The following is a 14,908-nucleotide window of genomic DNA, read 5'->3' on the forward strand; positions in this document are numbered from 1 at the left end:
CCCCCGTAGAGTATAATAATCAACTAAAATCCAATCCATGCAAAATCAAAGAACCCAACCATGTTATGTCCAACATCTGTCCATAAGTTTTTTGCACTTCCACTTTATCCACTAAGTGCTATTATGTACCCATATAACTGTTACTCCTCATTAGGGGAACTAGCATGCATTATGCAACCCACGTGTTTCTACGGGATGTAAAAGATGCTCGTATGTTTTGTATGAAATGTCCCTTACTTTCAATAAAAAAAAGAAAAAAGATGCTCGTATGTTTTAATAAGCCCTCTCTCTCTCTCTCTCTTTCTCTCTCTCCCTCTCTCTCCCCCTTGCATTTCTTGTCTTGTGGAATACAAGGGCATGTAACTTCTTATTAGGTTGAAAAGCAAGATTGTTGTACATGATCTGAAGCATCTAATCCTAGATAGTTACTTGAAGGATTTGACCGTCGAGATCCGTGGTCACATGGAAGACAATCGTGATCGTCGCCCTGCTCATGGAGTCCGGCTCCGAGTCCACCCCCGTAGAGTATAATAATCAACTAAAATCCAATCCACGCAAAATCAAAGAACCCAACCATGTTATGTCCAACTTCTGTCCATAAGTTTTTTGCACTTCCACTTTATCCACTAAGTGCTATTATGTACCCATATAACCGTTACTCCTCATTAGGGGAACTAGCATGCATTATGCAACCCACGTGTTTCTACGAGATGTAAAAGATGCTCATATGTTTTGTATGAAATGTCCCTTACTTTTAATTAAAAAAAGAAAAAAGATGCTCGTATGTTTTAATAAGCCCTCTCTCTCTCTCTCTCTTTCTCTCTCTCCCTCTCTCTCCCCCTTGCATTTCTTGTCTTGTGGAATACAAGGGCATGTAACTTCTTATTAGGTTGAAAAGCAAGATTGTTGTACATGATCTGAAGCATCTAATCCTAGATAGTTACTTGAAGGATTTGACCGTCAAGATCACAACAAGACAAAGCACCCATAGACGCGCGCACAGATGCGTTCCATGAACTAAATAAAAAACTTGCGGGCGCATCTATTTGTGCGTCAGGAGACCCGCGTCTAATTGCACGTCTATATATCAGACTTACGCGCGTATAGACGCGCACACACACGCATAAATAGACGCGCTTATAAACGCTTTTATAGACGCACGTATAGACGCAAGTCGAACAGACAGACGCGAATATACACGCGTTTGTAAACGCACTGATAAACGCGCCTTTTTTTTAAAAAAAATTTACAGAATACTATGTATGTTGTGTATGCTATATAGTTACAAGAATCCCATATCCACATTCTGTAATTCAATTCTTACAGCCAACCGCATTTTAATTACAATTCCAAATAAAATATTATAACTCCAAAACGCAATAAAATTGAAAGCTCAAAAAGTGCTTGTATATACATATAGCATGAAGCTAAGCCACGTCATGTGGCTCCAAGTACAAAAAATAAGGAAGCTAAGCCATGTCATGTGGCTTCAAGTACAAAAAATAAGAGGAGTCTATATACAAGAGGCACGAAGCCAAGCCAATGGCTTTAAGTACAAAAAAGAATAGTAGCACTACTTCTACGACTAATCCTCGCTGCCTTCCACGCTCCCTTCTGCGCTGCCTTCTGCGCTCCCTTCTGCACCTCCTTCCTCGTCTTCCTCGTCGTCTTGTGTAGGGGCAGCCTGTAAACAAGGGACAACATATATCAATGTATGAAAAATCAAATCTTTACTTATAATTTTGGCATTATTTAATTACTTTCAAATACCTGGGGGGCCTGTCCAGTAGCTCGGGTATACTGCTCCTCAGTAATCAACCCGTCATCATAGAAGTGCCTCCATGTATCTCCTCTGCGATGGTGGCGGTGGTAGGCTGTCTCCACTGGAGTAGGGTATCTGCCCACGATCTCAAGCTGCATGACCGCGATACACTTTGTGGAGGGGATTAGTACAAAGAAACAACCAACCTCCTAATAAACTACATAAGCAATATAATTTGAGATCGATACTTATAAATTGGGCCTCCCATGATTCAACACCCCTTGCTCCAAAATGCGCGCTTCCATATTCCTCCATCTGGATCCTCCGTGCCTCCACGTGCTGCAGACTGGGCTCCTCCCTCGCTGACTTCATTGCCTTCTTCCACTCACGCTTCTGAGCGGTGTGGGGCGGGCCCCTTGGAGGTTGACTTGCCTCAATCCTGGCAAGCTCCGCTAGTGCCTGCCTCTTAAGGGAAGATCTTTTATTGCTAAGTATCGTAACAATCTTTGACTTCCCCCATTTATCTGTGAACTGGCGATTGGGGGGGTTAGGATACCTAGAGCGAACAGTAGCGAGGGTCTCATCAGCCAACCTCTTTGGGTGGTCTTTATAGTGGATAAAGCAATCTCTGTAATTGTTAACAATTACAGAGCGCATGAAGGCCATGATGTCCTCCCCCGCGCATCCATCAAGATGCCTCCTGTCTGAGTGATGTCATAATAAATCGTACCATCACCCAGAGGCACGTCTAAATCATCTGAATCATCATCCTCCTCACCGCCACATGGCCCAAAGCACTGTGCCATGCATCCGCCACCGCTCTCCCTGCTACTACGCCTGCCACCCTGTCGTGTCGAGCTCGTACGCTGGCCACTCATAGCTGGGGACTGCACGGGACTACGCTGGCCACTCGTAGCTGGAGAACTGAGTCTCGACGGCTGGGGAGTACGTCGACGGCTCGCCGTGACAGAAGGACCTCCTGACGGCATGGGGGAAGGGGCATAAGATGGGATGGCAGAAGGGACATAAGACGGCATGGGGGAAGGGGCATAAGACGGTACGGGGGAAGGGGCATAAGACGGGGCATAAGACGGCTGTGCGGACTCCGCTGCGGTGATCTCAGGCGGTGTGGGGTGGCTCGGAGTCTGTACTGCCGACTCCTGGGGAGTGTTAAGGGTACTCGTCATGTACCCGTATAACTCCGCAGGACTAGGAGGGTGCCCTAAAATGTTATATAAATCCTTCCATATCGATTCCCGCGGATCAGGTGAGCTAGAAGCACTTCCTTCCCACATGTCAACTGGAAAAAAGGAAACAAATCTATTACTTTGGGAGCTGAGAAGAAAGGGGAAAAAAAAAGAGGCTCTGTCAGAGCGCGTCTATAGACCCGTCTAATCTTCGCATCTATAAACGCGTCTAACAGAGCGTTTAACAATTCAAGTAAAAGCGCGTCTAACAGTCCGTTCATCAATTCGTCTAACAGTGCGTTAACAGGCGCATCTACCAGTGCGTCTAACAGTCCGTCCAAACATCCGTCTAACAGCGCATCTAAAAGCGCGTCTAAAAATTCGTTTAAAACTCCATTTAACAGAGCGTCTGTGTGAGCATCTGTGTGTGTCTGTAACACGCCAGACGCGCCTATAGACACGCGTGTAGACGCGCATTTAGACACGCCCTTAGATGCCTCTATACACGCGCTCCGACAGTCGAGAATACTAAAAAGTCGAAAAGGACGTTTCGCCCGACAAAAGAATGTGTCGCTCATACCTAGATGCTGCGTTTCGTGGATGCGAGAAAGTACAAAACTGGAAAGAGCAAGCAAGAACAACTTCAAAAGGACTTACTTGGAAAAAGGTATGGAAGGATCTTTCTTTTCCAAACTTGTTTCTTCTCCTTGTTTGTACTCCTCCTCTTCTTTAGGCTTGGAAGCAAGTGTATGTACGGTCCCTTTGTCTTGAGTGAAAGCTTGGAACTGTGTATGGGAGGCTCTCTCTTAAGCTTCGAATCTATAGAACTGCTAATAAAGAAGGAAGAAAACCGCTCGTGAAGTTTAAGTAGTTAAAAGAAAAGCAAAGCGAGCGGCGCGCCGAAAAGCAGGTTTACAAGTCGCGTCTATAGTCGCGTCTGAATACACAGAGTAAATGCATCTATAGTCGCGTCTATTAGCGCGTCTATAGGCGCGTTTAAATACACAGAGTAGACGCGCGTTTAGACGCGCAATTTGACGCGATGATAGACGCGGCGATAGACGCAACACAGAGTTTTTAAATTAAGCATTTGAAGAAGAGCAAATTTGGTGGGTTGTTTGTTTGTAGGATGTCTCCATCTTCAACAAGCAGCTCCAGTGAGGATGAATCCCTCCGTATCCACCATCGCGAAATGTGGTTGGAGTAAAAAATCAAATGTCTGTGTGATCGATGTCGAGGAAACATGTATCGTGCACACAGGATTACACTCAATCATATCTCAAAGTATGGAGAATGGGATGTGACCGTAAACAAGGTAAGGGTTTGTAAGTTAAGGTTGATTGAGATACCTATGGGTGTTCATATGTTTGAGTTATAATGATCCCGTTTTAATTTGATACAGGATGCAGTGCCACACCCGCACATGTTACCCTATGCCCGTCGCGTGAGGAGGTGAAGCGTCGGCGATATGAGGTGGGATCTTCAGGAGGGACCGTTACGGATGCATGGAGTGATGGTGATAGTAGCCCTCCAAGATTACCTCATGAAGCCGTGGAGGAGGAGGTGTTTGATGATATGGTGCGGGATTTATATGTCCATCAAGGGAGGGATAATAGCATGGAGCAGGATGATCTTTTTACCGCAGCATCGACTCCACTGTTTGAGGGGTGCACATTCTCTGTTCTACGTGCCTCCCTTGAGTTACTAAACTTGCAAACCATCTATGGATGGAGCAATGCAAGTTTGAATGCATTACTCAAGTAAGCTTTAAAGTCGATTTTGCAAACATGGTGAATTATGCTAGTGGGTCAATTACTCGAATGCTTTTCCTCATTTATGGTCTTCACGTGCAGGCTATTGTGTAAAATGCTTCCAAGGGAGAATAAATTACCGACCTCAAGAGATATGGCAAGGCAACATGTGACCTCTCTTGGAGGATTAGATTACAAGCGCATCCACGCATGTGTCAACGATTGCGTTTTGTTTCGTGGACTACATAAGGATGCAAGAGAGTGTCCTACTTGTGGAGAGGCAAGATATAGAGCAGATCTCAAAACCTTGGATGTGCCTCGTAAGGTATTGCGACATTTTCCCATAATCCCTCGCATCCAACATATGTTCAAGTGCAAATCTATTGCAGAGCTCATGTCATGGCATTCCTCCCATCGATCAAACGATGGCAAGTGGAGAACTCCCGCGGACTCTCCTGCGTGGAAGCATATTGAAGACACATGGCCAAGCTTCAAGGAAGAACCTAGGAGCTTGAGACTTGGATTGGGTATGGATGGTGTGAACCCATTTGGTCTCAAAAGCATGTCTTACAGTGTATGGCCAGTGGTATTGGTGAATTACAATCTTCCACCCTCTATGGCTATTAAGAAAGGACATGTCATGCTGTCTCTTCTAATTCCAGGGAAACATAAAGTCAAAAACCCTGATGTTTATTTGGAGCCTTTGATTGATGAGCTAGAGAAACTTTGGAGAGGTATCGAGGTGCATGATGTGAGTAGGCCTCCCTCGTCACGAGACTTCAACTGCAAAGCAGTCTTGATGTGGACGATGCATAACTTCCCAGGCTATGGCGAGTGTTCAGGTAAGCATTGCATTTTTTAATTATGAATAGGCAAAGGACGTGACACCCTAAACCCACCTTCCACTCTTAATTGCATCTATTGTTCAGGTCTCACTACATCGGGTTACCATGCATGTCCTGTTTGTGGTCCTTCGCTAGTTGCCTCACGGGCAGACGCATTGAATAAGGTCATCTATGAGAATCACCATCGATTTCTCCCACCTGATCATCCTAGATATGTTGCCCCTTGGAATGAAGTCCTCCCACAATCACTCACCGCGGGAGATTGGATGAGAATTTGGGACGGTTCCACGACTCCTCCACCACTTCGCATGAGCCGGTAAGGATTTGTAACTATTGGCTGGAAGTAAAGATTGGCTATATTGGTTGAAAGTAAAGATTGCACGCTAACACTTTATTTTGTTTAGATACTCCATCTTTCATCGTTTACCATATTGGTCCCACCTCAAGATCAATCACCTGCTCGATCCCATGCATATCTTCAAGAATGTGGCATCTACCATTTGGGAGCATTTGAATGGGACACGAGATTCGACAGGCATAAGGGAGGATCTACGTACCACAGGGAGGATGCGTGAAGCTTGGCCTCAAGAGAGACCAAATGGGCATGTTTTTTTACCTCGTGCACTGTAAATGTTATCAAAGCTAGAGATGGCGACAGTGAAGTGCGCTATTACTTCAATTCGTACTCCCACTGGATGCATGAGGTGTTTGAAGGGAGCCTTTACAAAGAGCAAGAAAAGAGGTGTAGAGCAATTATATGGCTTGAAATCTCATGATTGGCACAAGATGCTCCAAGTAAGTATTTTGTATGCATAATATCTTTTTCCTTTCAAATTTGTAAGTGAATAGCTATAAGCAACTAATCAACCACCTCCTCGCGGGTTCAGTTCATACTACCTACTAGCATTTCACGTAGTGCATCAAAGGACGTGAAAGATTGTATTTACAAGATGGGCGAGCTTGTGAGGTATGTGAGCTCAAAGGAAATAGATCCCACCACGCTTGAGAATGCTCGAGTTATGTCAGTGGAGGCGGTTTGTTTAGTGGAGGAGACATTTCCACGTTCTATTCTCACAAGCCAACTACATCTCATAGTACATTTGGTGGATGAGATTGCTATATGCGGTACTATACATGCACAATGGTTGTTCTTCCTCGAGCGCTTCATGAAGACGTTGAAGGGCTTCGTGAGACAAAATGCAAGACCCGAAGGTAGCATGGCCGAGGGTTGGTTGGTACAAGAGTCACTTGTATATATTTCTGAGTTTCTTGTTGATGTGGATAGCTCTCTCCGACGACTATGGAGAGATGATGAAGACCTAAGGATGACCTCTATTGTGCCTCAAGGAAAAGGACGCAACAAAGTAATGGACACGGGGTTGCATAATAGTATCAACCTCTTTTGCGTGCTTAATAGTGATGTGATGAAAAGATGGGTGACAAGATATGAGGATGCAAAGGTAAGAAGACAAGAAGAAAGGGCCCTCTTTCGTACACACCACGGATCTCGTGTGCCATACCCTCAGCATCTAAGAGCACTTCCAAAGGATATTCATGTGGATTGGCTACTTGATGAAATGGAGAAAGCAGAGAAAGACGAGGGGATGCATATCACAATGGAAGAATGGGAGTATGCTAGGGGATGCATGAGCAAGGTCGGTATATAGAATGTTATGCATAAGTTAGGAGCTTTTTATAATTTAGATTGCTTATTTAATTGATTTTTTCTTGGTGTAGTGCACTATGTTCAATGCTATATGGTGTGAGGGCAAGCATTTTCGAACACTACGGATTGATGATAAGAGAAACACACAAGATTGCGGCGTCATTGCTAGTTTTGAGGGAGCCAATGGAGCCATGGATGATTATTGTGGCATAATCCAAGATATCATTATGCTTGACTTTCGACGCTTCTTTGTGTAGGTTTTGGATGTAAAGTGGTTTAAGGATGTGGTGGAAAGAGGCCCTAATGCAACAATCAAACGCCATGCAAGTGGCTTTGTAACTATTGACTCCACAAAGTTTTGGCAGAGTAGGAAGGACACACTAGTACTACCGCAACAATGTGAAGAGGTACTGTGCACACACATAAAAATACTCGCTTTTAAATATTTGATGCAAGAAAAGTAACATAATTGTATTTGTGTTTGAATTAGGTTGTCTATCAACCAATGGTGAATAATAATAGATGGTGGCATGTCATACCTATTATGCCACGTTCCAAAGTGATGTATAGTACCTTTACTAATATGGAGCGTATGGAGGATGATCATGGCCATGGACGTGATGATGACCATGATACAAGAGAGGAGGATGATCATGAGATAGGAGATATACATATTGAGGCTGGCATTACCCGTGAGTATGAGCCTACCATTGGAGATGTTGATTTCGATGAGCACATGAGTGGCACAAGTAGTAGTGGGTTGAATGTATTTGTAGATCTAAACACTTGTTTGGATTTTGAAGTAGATAGTTTGGCAAGGGTTGATCTCATTGAGGATGAGATTGAACCGTAGCCCCACAATTGATATTGGCAAAACTATTTTACATATTGTCTCATTCTCCTCATTTCACTTAATTCTTGTATATGTGGGCTTGCAAAAAATTATGTGCTTTGGTAATCATGGGCAATGTTTGGAAAGCAATGATGTACACCAAAATCTCACTTTCTGTATTCTCTGGAGCGCGTCTATTTACGCATCTAAATGCACGTCTGATTCTCAGTGTAAACGCGCAAATAAACGCGCAAATACACGCGCAAATAGACGCGCTAATAAATGGGATGTTAGACAGACCCGTATTTTCTCAGATTAAACGCGCAAATAGACGCGATGCTTTACGCGTAAATAGACGAGCGTTTAGCCGCGCCTATAGACGCGCCCGTAATTTCTCTACTAAAGCAACGCCTATAGACGCGCCCGCTATTTTATGCGTCTACCAAGCACGTCTATAGTTGCTTTGTGTTGTTGTGGATCCGTGGTCACATGGAAGACAATCGTGATCGTAGGATCAAAGGCTCTTCGTTCGAGGAAATTGCAATCGATGCGTTTGCAGGTCTCCATCAATGTTGAAGCATAGGTGCTTGCCGAAAAATTGATTGCTGCTTGCTTTCAACGTGAGAAGATGGGACATAATTCTAAATCGCTGACTTGGCATTTGGAAGATTGTTCGCTTGTCATTATCGTCATCAAGCTCCCACAGGCCCTTGCCATCTTGAAAATGCCTGATGTTAGCATTTCTAGAAAATCAAATGGGTTGCGGTGCAGGAAATGCTTCCGTCAAGCATTTACCTGAGGACTTACTACTACACACACACACACACAAAAATAAACCTGCAACTTACCCTGTTTAAATTGCTTAGCTAGTTGGATGGGCCAATCTAGAGCTATTCTTCACCAAATAATTCAAAACTAAAAATGTGATCAATCTATCAAGATGTGGCTCTCTTAGAAAAAGTCTACATCTCAAAAAAACATCCTGAATCATAAATTGAATCACATAGTTAGTTCTAAATTCTAAAATCTAAAATCTTCTAAACTTCTTAGTTGATGATGATGTTTTGATGGAGTAGCAAGAACACTACTCTTCCAATGATACATCCACCCTCGCATGACTTCCAATCAGATGACCATGGGAAAGTTGGGTGTGAGTAGTTGCACAATTAAAGAGGTGGAGAGTCAACCAAAATGTTGTTTGGGCAAGTTTACGAATTGGCGAACCATGGAAACGTAAAGAAATCCACTCATAAACACATCTCTGAGTGCCAGAAGTTTGCCAATGTCCGATGCAAATTGACATGAAAATTCAAATCGAGAATTGCCAAGTGTAATTTGTCCGATGGAACCGCAATTTACAGTCCATGACCAAATGAGATCTCAACAGATCTTAGCGATTAGGATTTTCCCCCAGCCCATCAATGATCACCAAATCCTTCAAATTTGCAAGTGTCGCTCTTCCAAACTGCTAAGGACAAATCAAGGTTTATGAGCTTCGATCCTCTACAATTGTCCATTAGAATCAATTTTCAAAGTCATTATGTCTCACCACATAGTTGGACGTTCTTTGTTTTGGGAGTAGGTGCACTCTTGCACTTTGATCTTTCCAAGATATAAAATTTGTAATGCTTTGTCGGCCATCACAAAATGAGATCTTGAGACATCTCAATGATGTTTGGAGCTGATCAGTAGCAACCAAATCCTTCAAATTTTGCAAGGGTAGCTCTTCCAAACTACCAAGGCCAAATCGAGGCTTACTAACTTCAATCCTTCGGAGTCCACTAGAATCAATTGTCAAAGTTTTCTTCATCATCAATGTCAATATCTTCAAGGTTATTATTGGCTTGGGTGTAGCCATTTTTAGTGAGATTCAGGGCTTTTTTTGTATATTAGTATCTTGCTTGACCCATAACTTATCCCTTTTCCTCGGGGAACCTCGCCAACAATGCGATCATCATCCTTGTTATGCCAAGCATGCAGCATATCGAGATCCATGGATGCAAGAAACTCCCTCATATATACATCTAATGACTCTTGCACAAGTCATCCCTCTGCCATGCTTGCTTCCGGTCTTGCTCTCTCCCTTACAAATTCCTTCAAAGTTTTCATAAACCGCTCGAGAAAAAAAATCCACTGACTATGAATGGTACCTACAATGGCCACCTCATCAACTATGTGCACAAGCAAGTGCACTTGAGTTGTCATAATGCTGGAGGGAAAGTGCTTCTCAAGCAAGCATATGGCTTCAATGGAGAGCTCAACTGCAACAGATGTCACTTTCCGCAGTATGGCACAAGAGGTATGGACATGTCAATTTCAAAAGCTTGATAGAGCTCAAAAATCAGAATATGGCAATTGGAATTCCAAAACTGCAGTTTCTTGGAAAGGTTTACGAAGCATGCTGCTTTGGTAAACAGAAGCGAACCAATTTTGCTGGGGGGGTTCACCTCCAAAAACTTCAATGTACCATGTGCATTTAAAAGTAGTATTTTAATCCCACTTTTGAGAACATTTTAACAGAATTACAATAACAGAAGGGGTTTTTTAATTGAACTTTAGAAAGAAATCCATTAGCTCATAAGTAAAGAGGGATGGTTTTATTGGGGAAAATTGTTTACCTAAGGGGTTTCTTAAATACCCCTTGAACGCATGTGATACATAGGATTTCTTAATAGTGCACCCCCTCGAGAAATTTTGATAGAAGCACCTCTCGAGCAAGAGGTATTCTTGATTTAATTCACACAAATGTATGGGGTTATGTCTAGACCAACAGCATCAATGGTTCACTTTACTACTCGACTTTCACCAACGAGGTAGATATTGTTGGGTCTACTTTTTGAAAGAGAAATTTGAAGTATTTTCTAGATCTCAAGAATTGAAAGCCAAGGTCAAAATCCAAGCAAGAAGAAAGATCAAAGTCATGAGATCAGATAGAGGAGGTGAACACTTGTCTTCATCATTCATGAAATTTTACAGAAGTTATGGCATTCAAAGACAAATCACTTGTGCAGATACTCGTCGGTAGGATGCAAGAGCTGAAAGGAAGAATGGTACTTTAGCAAACAATGCTGGAGCAATGCTCAGTGAGAAGAATCTTTGGAATCCTACTACAAAACTAGGTAGAAATGGCAGCCCAAGAGTGACATTTCTACATTATTAAATGGCCCTTTCTTGTCGCCATTTCCACATGTGCCATTTTTTGGAAATGGCAACCAAAAGTGCCATATATTTTTGCCATTTCTATGTCCATAATGGCAACCAAAAGTGCCATATATTTTGCCATTTTTACATATGAAATGGCAACTAAAAGTGCCATATAGTTTTGCCATTTCCACATACAAAATGGCAACCAAGAGTGCCATATATTTCTGCCATGTTTGTGTCTAAAATGGCAACCGAAAGTGCCATATATTTTGCCATTTTTACGTATTAAATGGCAACTAAAAGTGCAATATAGTTTTTGTTAGATATGGTCAATGCCCCACCCTCCTGGTAACCACCAGTGGTCCAACGTGCTCAAGTTGTAAGGCCCCATATGAGGAGAAGCCATGTGTGAGCTTGGGACTGTTGATGGTAGAAAGGTGATTGTGTGGGAGCCCCTTATTCTTGCTGGGGCCTGGGGGCCAGATGGCCCCCAGTTGGGGGCTCCTAGGGGGGCCAGCGGCTCCCTTGGTAGGGGTTCGAGGATGGGAGCCCTCGAGGCGACGATATAGGAAATATTCCATGAGTATTCCATGGATGATTAGTCGGTTCCACTGAGTAGGTTGACTTGTCAGCTCCACCGACTAGGTCGATTGGTTGACTCCACCGAGTATGTTGATCCGACTACCGCCCTCATAGCTATAAAGAGGCGACCTCCCCAGTCCATTGTATCAGATCAGTTCAGATCAGATCAGAACTTCCAGCTAGTAGCTCTTCACCTAGTATCTGTCTAGATCGCCATCTAAGCTCCACTATGGGAGTGCACAGGTGGATAGAGCCATCATCTCTACTACATCAGTATTGAAGGAAAAGTTTGTTCCTCTCCAGTTTGCTGTGTACTCTCTATTCTTTGTTTAGTTTCTGTTCCGCTGTGCTGTGTAATTTAACATGGTATCAGAGCCCAGACGGCTCTAAGGATGGAAGAATAGAAGAGAGGCGAGGGCTTCAACAACATACGGAGTGATGGCAATAGGAAGCGGCTCCATAGGAAGCAGCTCGAGTTCAGCAGCTGCTACTGCACCAACGATCCAGGCATTGAGGATTCACCCACTAGCCTTCACTGAAGGCAAGCTAGATGGTACGAACTACACTCTGTGGAAGTTTAAAATTACTGCTATTCTAGATTCATATGAGCTTCTGGAGACAGTATTGGGAATTGACCCAGACCACAAGGAACCCATGACCCAGCAAATTCGGGGAGTACGATACCTCCTAATGCCGACCTTCTACGACCTTGGAAATGCAGGAACACAGACGCTCTGTGTGCCCTGGTTACAAGTACTACTGATAGTGTTTTGACCTTGATTCAGCATACATCTGAGGCAACTATGGCCTGGAACATATTGAAGAGTCAGTATGAGACGCAGAATTAGACAACGATTTAGAACCTAGAGAATCAGCTCGCAACTAAGAAGTTTAATGAAGGAGAGACAGCGGAGGTGTTCATAACCCGAATCATAAATCTGCGTGACTAGATGGCTGGTGCTGGGATACAAAAGACTACGAAGAGCTAGCTCGGCGGTGTCTCCGGATATGTCCACCAAGGTTTGATGGACTAGTAACAATGCTTAATACTCAGGTGAGACCCCAACCATTGTCATTTGAGGAGTTTTGTGCTTTACTTATGGAGGAGGAATTGAGGCTTAAAGCTCAAGATGGAGGCGGCAATGGGGATGCTACTTTCTTTGCCACTGCAAAAGGCAAAGGTGGTTCCTCCACCAAAGGTGAGTCCTCTACTAGTGATGACAAAAGAAGAAGGGCGGCCAAAAGAATTTTCAGGGAGAATGCTTCTACTACAAAAAGAAGGGCCATATGATTGCAGATTTTTGGGTCAAGAAAGCAGATGAAAAGAATGGTATCCTAAAGAAGATAGTTAAGGGGACAAAGATAGCTAACACAGTGGAAGTAGAGTTGGATTTATTTCTTGCCATTGAGGAAGAGTGTTCCTCAGTTCAAGAAGCTTCAATCATTGATTCATGGTTATTGGATAGTGGTGCCTCCCATCACATGACCTACAAGAAGGGTCTATATTGTTCCATGTAGCCTCTATAAGAACCCATCACCATGATGGTTGGTAATAATGCAAAATGCCCTGTTGAGGGTACAGGTATAGTTTCATTTGTTTCTATGAATGGAGATGTTAAGAAACTATCTAATGTGCTGTATGTTCCACAAATCAAGAGAAATTTGCTATCAGTTGCTTCCATAACTAACCTTGACCATGAGGTGAGGCTCAACAAGACAGGAGCCAAAATTATGGATAGTGCAAGCAATCTTGTTAGCACAAGAGTAAGGAGGAGCAACCTGTATGAGCTAAGTGCTCTTACAACCACCGCTGGAGTGGGCTCAAGCAGACTTTGGCATGAAAGATTTGGCCACATCGGATTTGCAGTGCTGAAGGAGATACAGAGGTAAGGTATGGTTGCTCACTTATCTGTAGTCACAGAAATCAAAGAACCATGTGAAGCTTGCATGATGGGCAAGCAATAGAGAAAGGCATTCCCACAAGAAAGCACAAATAGAGCAAACGCTCCTCTAGAGTTGGTGCATGACGTTGACTTGTGCGGTAAGATGCCTATACAGGCCTTGGGGGGATCTTCCTATTTTTTTGTTATTGTCGACGACTATAGTAGGAAGATCTGGGTGTACTTTCTTCGCGAAAATGCTCAAGCTTTTGGTAAATTTAAAGATGGCTTCAACTTGTTGAAAATGAAACAGGGAGAAAAGTGAAGAAAATCAGAGCGGATGGTGGTGGTGAGTTTGTTTCTACAAAGTTTGGAGATTTTTGCAAGAGCAAAGGGATCAAGCGACAAACGACGACACCACATATGCCTCAGCAAAATTTGGTTATTGAATGCCAAATGCAGACCACGGTGGAGATGCATTAGGAAAAAAGGGAGCTCATTTTGTGGCCTTTTACGGTTTGGAAAAATGAGCTCTCAACTAATCAATAGAGGGCCAACGTAATGTTAAAAATTCACGAAAATAAGAGAAAATAGAAAAAAGAAACAATACTTTATGTAGGTACAAGCGTGCTACATTAATGTGGAGATTGGTTTTTTATTCTCACAAGATCTTTGGACAAGAAGATAGAATCTAGTCTGACATTTTATTTGACAAGGGCCTTCCCGCTTCCACCTTCCTTTGAACTTTGAAATGTTATGCTACCTTTCCTTCAAAATGTCTACCATTCTATACCACTGCCTCATTGTGCAACAGCCTCTTCTTTTCCAAAACTGCTCCCTTGATCCTGTTTGGTGTAGCGTAAGATGTTTCTTGTCAACTGTCTGTCTACCCACTTTCTCTTTCTTGAAACTTCAATTTGTTATCTTGTTTACATTACTTTGCTATTATTACAGATTCAGAAGGTCTCCATGGTGAATAAAAACCATGGCCGTTCTTGTGGAAGATGCTCTGTGGATGATAATGCTATGAAGGCAGAATTATACCACACATCCTTACCCCGTCGACCTGATTCTTCTATTTCTTCGGTAGAGAATTCAAGTATAGTCAAAACAGAAGAAACTTGGGAAGGGTTTAGTGTTTCGAAAGGAGCATGGGTGCTCATGCAACCTAGCAAAAGAAAAAGACCCCAGACAAAAAACATTTTCTTGGCGTCATGGAAGGGAAGAGTACGAGATTTTAAAATCACCAGAGGGAAGAT

This window comes from Dipteris shenzhenensis, chromosome 6, assembly GCF_047967505.1.
Source record: "Dipteris shenzhenensis isolate YYH24624 ecotype China chromosome 6, Dip_SZ_1.0, whole genome shotgun sequence".
In the NCBI taxonomy this organism is placed as follows: Eukaryota; Viridiplantae; Streptophyta; class Polypodiopsida; order Gleicheniales; family Dipteridaceae; genus Dipteris; species Dipteris shenzhenensis.